At 37.2% G+C, this 7,087-nt stretch overlaps 1 pseudogene; it reads right to left on the reverse strand.

Moving 5' to 3' along the window:
- Positions 1 to 4,797: 4,797 nt before the first annotated feature.
- Positions 4,798 to 6,873, reverse strand: LOC107649115 (actin, cytoplasmic 2-like; annotated as a pseudogene).
- Positions 6,874 to 7,087: the final 214 nt, after the last annotated feature.

Consider the following 7,087-nt stretch of genomic DNA (forward strand, 5'->3'; position numbering starts at 1 on the left):
GTTTAATCTCAGGAATATTATAGTCAAAATTCAGAAGTTCTAGTTGAAGGAAAAAAATGCTGCAAGTAGCCAGAAAGAAAGAATTCCAGTACCAAAGAATCACAATCAGAATCATATAAGATTTATAGCATCTGCCAACATAAAGAAGCAGAGAGTTTGAAATATGATGTTCCCAAAGGCAAATGATCTAGGATTACAACCAAGTATAATATATTCAACAAGGAATTGGGCCATAATGAAAGAGGCAGGATTTTCAAGCATACCCGACTAGAGTAGAAAATATGACATTCAAACACAATACTCAAAAGAATAATGAAAAGGTAAATACAAATGGGAAATCATAAGGAACTAAACAAGATTAAAATTATTTGCATCCTTATATGGGAAATGATGCCCTTCAGACTTTATTTATCATGAATCCTGTGTGGAGGGATACAGTAGTCGACCAGCAACCACTGCATAAAAGAGAAATCTAAAGGAATATAATTTTGAGGATGAGAACAGAAGTTGGAAGAAAGGGGAAGGAACAGCACAAATTCCTGATATCTTCCTTTGTAGGGTATTCAGTAAAGGAACATATAAATAGCCAAGAATACGTGGAATGTAGAATTCCTAGATAGGAATAGAAATCAGGTGTGAGGATAGAAATCAGTTGAAGATAAAGTACCGCTGGCAGAACTGGGAGTTTAAGCTCTAAGAGCGGAAGCACTGGCTGGCATTCAGGTGAGAAGGGAACAAGAGAATAAAGAAAGAAGATCTTTAGAGATCACATTGGAGCTCCATAGAAGGAGCGATACCTTGGCATGCAGCCAAGTTTCCAGTGAGAGAGAAAAGGAAGGTAAGAGGCAGCATCCTGCTGTTCCGGTCTTTTTTATTAAGGTAATGAGGTAAGAGGTACATAATGCATATGCAACAGCACACAGTGGATTGCCATTGGTTTAAATGTAAATTACGACACGGTCCAGGTGTGGATTACTCTAGCCAGGTGAAGACAAAGAAACCTGGATTCACACCAGAATATTAAGAATGCTGAGATCAAAGGTTGAGACCTGTACTGCCATGAGCAGGTCTTATCCATGCGTTTGTTAATACAATTTCCATACATCAAACATATACCTTATACATATATATGTGTGGACTGTTACAAGGGAAGTTCATCCCCTCCCCCTCCTGAGTTGCCAACCCAGTTCATCCACATTTTTTACATACTAGAATTACATCTGTAAACCTCAATAAAAAAGAGTGGGCAGAGCCCACCTGGGCTTTTGGCCTGGAAGCTAGGCTGGAGGAGAGAGGTGAGGGAGAGAGAGATTCTTGGAGAATAGGCTACACGTGGTCAGAACTTAGAGTAAGGAAGAAACTTTAACTTTATGCTTATCTACCTTTTCTATCTCAAGTGATTATTAAAAAACTTTATGGAAAATAATAACTGGTAGTTATATGTGAATGTTAAATATAACAACTGTATTAATTCTTGTATGTTAGGGAAAATTCCCAAACCATGTCTCGATTCAATCTATAACATTTTTTCATTCTCTTTGTCTTAAGTAATGTGGTTGTTTCACAGACTCTGGCTAACAGGAAAGTTCTGCAATGATACTTTTCTGGCATAGGTGCAAAACTTCACCTGTCAGTTTTGGGAAAGGCTGGTTGACAATTAGAGTTGTTCAAGGGAAGAACTAAATAATGAGCTCCCAAAAAACACATATAGGTAAGTGGGCCAGGAGTTTCCATTTGTCTTATCATGGCCAAGAGTCATGTGACCATAATTAGAATATCTTGACTAGTAAAATAATAAATTATATTTAAAATTTAAATATCTAATTTAATTTAAATATTAAATATTTTAAAACCAAGAAATACTATCTCTCAAGAATTTCAATTGCTACAGGTCTTAATCTAATTAGACAGAGAACCTTGGTATGATTCTATTATATGTTTGGATGACCTCAAAAGTAGATGAGTGAGGTAGAAGAATTCATTGGAAGAGGGACGATGGGAACAAAAGAACAGGGAAAATTATCTCACATATTTAAATAGAGTGTATAATGAAGAGTTAATATAACAGAGGGGACCATGGAGTGAGGGGAAGGAACTTGAACTCCATTGTCATCTGAACCGGTTTAAGGAGAGAAAAATACATATAAATGTGCAGTTGATCACAGATATTCATCTTACCAAAAAGGGAGGAAAGAAAGAAGTTAAGAAGATAGGTCATGGAGGAAGGGACAGAATAAGAAGGAGGGTAGACTAAGGGAGGCAATTGCTAGAAGAATAAAACTCTTAAAAGAGAACAGAGGAAAAGAAGGAAATGAATAAGAGAAAAGGATGAAAAGAAATATATAATTAGCAGATCAAAACTATAAATTTGAATGGAAAATGGAAATAATATATAAAATGAAAAAATGGAGTAGACTGGATTAGAAATGAAATTTAAACAATTTGTTGTTTATAAGAAACACACAAAACAGAAAGATATATACAATTGAAGGATTAGAAAAGAATCTATTATTCTTCAGACAAAGAGAAAGCAAAAATAGACCTAATTAAAAGAGATAATCAGAGAATATACAGTTAAAAGATATGAGACAATGAATTAATATAAGTATTAAATATACATGCACCAAATGGCATTGCATCTAAAGACTTAAATGAGTTATTGGAAAAAATTGCAGAGTAAATGCAGAGTAAAACCATACTAAAAGATCTCTATTTACTTCTCTCAGACCTAGATAAATAAAACAAAATAAATAATCTACCTCACCTAAACATATACTAATAAACTAGTGATCTAAATTTGGGAAATAACTGAATATTTATAAAAGCAGAAATTGTTCATATTAACAGAAAGGAAAATAGAAAACTTAAGTAATCCTTAATTAAATTAATAAAAATAAAATATAAATTAAAATAAAATTTTAAATTAAAAAAATTTTAAATAATTTTTAAAAAGTAATCCTTAGAAAAGAGAAATTAAACACCTAGAACTTGTCCAGCCATTCTGGAGACCAATTTGGAATTATGCCTCAAAAGCTATTAAATTGTGCATAGCTTTTGATGCAAAAATAGCATTATTAGGTATATGTATCAAAAAGAGCAATAAGATTCATATATACAAAAGTATTTATAGCAGCTCTTTTTCTGGTGGCAAAAAATTATAAACTGAAATGGTACTCATCAGTTGGGGAATGGCTGAACAAGTCATAGTAAATGAATGTGATAGAATACTTTTGTTCTATAAAAAATTATGAAGGGAATGATTGGGGAAAAAAAACCCTGGGAAGACTTGCATTAACTGATGCAATGTGAAATGAGCAAATCGGGAGAACAACTTCTACAATAACAGCAATGTTATAAAAACAATCCACTTCAAAAATAGCATCTCTGACCAACACACAATTATAAATCACAAATCCAAAGGACTCCTGATGGTACATACTATGCATTTCAAATAGAGAACTGATGGAATCAGAGTGCAGATTGAAGTATATTTTCCTCTTTTGCATTTTTTTGACATGGCTAAATTATGAATTTGTTTTACATGACTATATATAGTTATAATAGGTTTTGTTTTTCTTGTTATCTCAATAGGTAGAGGAAGGGGAAGGAGATAATTCATAAATGAAAATGAAATTAAATAAAAAAAATTAAATAAGATTTTGCATTTTTGTTGACTATATGAATTCACTAAAAACACAGTTCTGGATACGATTTCTTTCTTGAAGGCATGGTGCTGACAAGTCTGTTAAAAGTAGCACCAAAAAATGCACAGCAGTGCCTCTACACTTATTTAAAAAGAAGATTCTCTCATGCCTCCTTTGCTCTTTTGGGACTATTTCAATGAAAAGAAAGTAAAGTATGATCTCTCTCTAACATTTCATGATACTTTAATAGTTGGCCCATATAATATTCTTTTCTCCCACCACTAGGATTATACTAGAGATTAGGCAAGAACACTTCACCTGAAGTCCATTTCCATTTTCCCCTCACTTCCTACTCTAATATGTAGTATTTTGTCTCCATTCTTTGTTAGATTCACAGAGGCATCCATGTAACAGAAAAAAATTCCCAAGGGCAGATTTATATTAGTCCTAAAAGATCCTTAAAGAGCATCTAATCTAAAAGATCCTTAAAGAGCATCTAATATAGTGACGGTGAATCTTTTAGACACTGTGTGCCATGCCCCCCCTCTCTGAGTGCTGCCCCACCCTCCTTATTGCATAACAGGGGAGGTAGAAAGCACTCACATTGGACTGCTGGTCAGAGGATCAGGTGAAGTGAGGAATATCCTCAGTGAATGTAGAAAGTCCAGTGAGTGTGTGTGTGTGTGTGTGTGTGTGTGTAGCCTGAGCATTCCACTCCCCTCCAGCTTTGCTGCCTGTGAGCCACCCACTTTACCCCAGACAGGGGAGGGAGAAAATGCTCCTATTGGGCTTATGGGTGGAGGGGTAGGTGATGTGAAAAAAATGTTATCAGAAATGGTAAAGAAGGGGAAGGGAGCAGCTCCACCCGAGTCCCTCTGCCTTTCTAGTAATGAACTCTGGGGCTAAGGGGTGGGAGGGATGGTAGCACACATGTCCACAGAGAGTGCTCTGTGCGCCATCTTTGATATGCATGCCATAGGTTCACCATCAATGACCTAATACAACCCTTCATTTCCTAGAGAAAGTTCATAGAGGGCAAATGTCTTAGTCAAAATCAGAAAAGAATGGCAAAGCTAGAACTGAAAAATAGATCCAGTGTTCTCTTCACTATACCACATTGCCTCAAAGAATAAGAACTTAAATTTATGGTGGGTTTTTTTTTTCAGTTTACTTGCAGCACTTTTATTTTTCCTTACACAATGACGTGTTGGGCATTACAATTCTCAACTCTTAGGATAACTTACAAATTTTGGTATTCTACTGTCATGTGAGAACATTAAGGCAACTTACAAAAATCTTACATAAATTAACTAGATGCACAAATTTACAGAGGTTGTAAATGCAACTTTTTTGCAACTCAAGGTTGAGTAACTTAGCCCCATGACTTAGGGGTAAAACAGTGGGTTAAGGAAAAAAAAAACAATTCCTAAGGATTCATTATGTGTTCCTGCTAGGATGATGGCAAGATGTAACATACATTTAATAAACTCTTGCCAGCCTTAGGAGAGAAATTATATAAGTCAGCTCTTTTAGATGCTGGAAATCTGACCTTTAGATACCCTGTACAAATCTGATGCTTTATAGAACTAAACTGTACAGCTGTTGAGTGTCAACCAGCCAGATACTATATTGTCATGTTATCAAGTTGATTCTCTATAGAAGTTAACTCAGCCTTACCTGTCAAAATGAAGTAACCTGTATCAGGGTTTAGATCAAAGATATGTACAAGGTATGCTAAAATGTACACCAAGGGAACAACTGTTAACTTGAATACGAGGTCAAATCAGTAACAGTTCAACAATCTAAAAAGTGCCGATATTTGTCTAATATCAGATACAAACTTCCCCAAGGACAAGTTTCTTTTCAAAGAAGGCTTATGCCAGTTTCATGAGGCTAACATGAGGTGTATATTTGCCAAGGCAACTTTTTACTTTGTGAATACTCATGCAGCAAATGCTACGCATCTGCTAGCAGCCCATTTAGAAGCATTTGCAATGGACAATGGATGGGCCAGATTCATCATATTCCTGCTTGCTGATCCACATCTGCTGGAAGATGGAGAGAGAAGCCAGAATACAGCCCCCAATCCAGATGGAATACTTACATTCAGGGAGAGCAATGATCTTAATTTTCATTGTGCTAGGTGCCAGGGCTGTGATTTCTTTCTGCATTCTGTCAGAAATTCCAGGGTACATGGTAGTACCACCAGACAAGACTGTGTTGGCATATAGATTCTTTCGGATATCAACATCACACTTCATGATAGAATTGAAAGTGGTCTCATGAATGCCACAGGATTCCATTCCCAGGAAGGATGGCTGGAAGAGGGCCTCTGGACACCTGAACCTCTCATTGCCAATAGTGATCACCTGGCCATCGGGAAGCTCATAGCTCTTCTCCAGGGAAGAGGATGAAGCAGCAGTGACCATCTCCTGCTCGAAGTCCAGGGCAACATAGCACAGCTTCTCCTTGATGTCCTGAACAATTTCCCTTTCAGCTGTGGTAGTGAAGCTATATCCTCTTTCTGTCAGTATCTTCATGAGGTAGTCTGTCAGGTCACGACCAGCCAAATCTAGATGAAGGATGGCATGGGGAAAGGCATAACCCTCATAGATGGGCACAGTGTGGGTGACACCATCACCAGAGTCCATAACAATACCAGTGGTACGACCAGAGGCATACAGAGACAACACAGTCTGAATAGCAACATACATGGTTGGAGTGTTGAAGGTCTCAAACATGATCTGTGTCATCTTCTCTTTGTTGGCCTTGGGGTTTAAGGGGTTTAAGCAGAACAGGGTGTTCCTCAGGGGCTACACAAAGCTCATTGTAGAAGGTATGATGCCAGGTTTTCTCCATGTCATCCCAGTTGGTAACAATGCCATGTTCAATTGGATATTTCAGAGTCAGGATACCTCTCTTGCTCTGGGCTTCATCACCAACATAACTGTCCTTCTGCCCCATTCCCACCATGACACTCTGGTGTATTGGGCGTCCAACAATGGAGGGGAACACAGCCCAAGGAGCATCATCCCCAGCAAAGCCAGCTTTGCACATGCCAGAGCCATTGTCAGTGACAAGAGCAGCAATTTCTTCTTCCATTTTTATTCAATCTGAGGTTGTGAACCGTCTTAGTCTGAGAAATTAGAGCTGGGGGGAAGGGAGAGGGGCAAAAATTGGGGAAATGTCCAAAGAAGCCTACAAGTGCTGCTGGCTACCACTGAGTGAGTAAATTTATGGTGTTTTAAGATATTCAGGCAATAAATATTTGTTTATATTATGCCTACTATGTGCTAGGCACTATGCTAAGATCTAGGGATAAAAAGAAAGACAAAGTCCTTGTTTTCAAGGAATTCAGGCCAAAGGGAAGATAACATGCAAGCAGCTTTGTACAAATAATCCATCTACAGGATAATTTGAAAATGATCACTAGAGGGAAGACA

The sequence above is a fragment of the Monodelphis domestica genome, chromosome 4 (assembly GCF_027887165.1).
Source record: "Monodelphis domestica isolate mMonDom1 chromosome 4, mMonDom1.pri, whole genome shotgun sequence".
NCBI lineage: Eukaryota > Metazoa > Chordata > Mammalia > Didelphimorphia > Didelphidae > Monodelphis > Monodelphis domestica.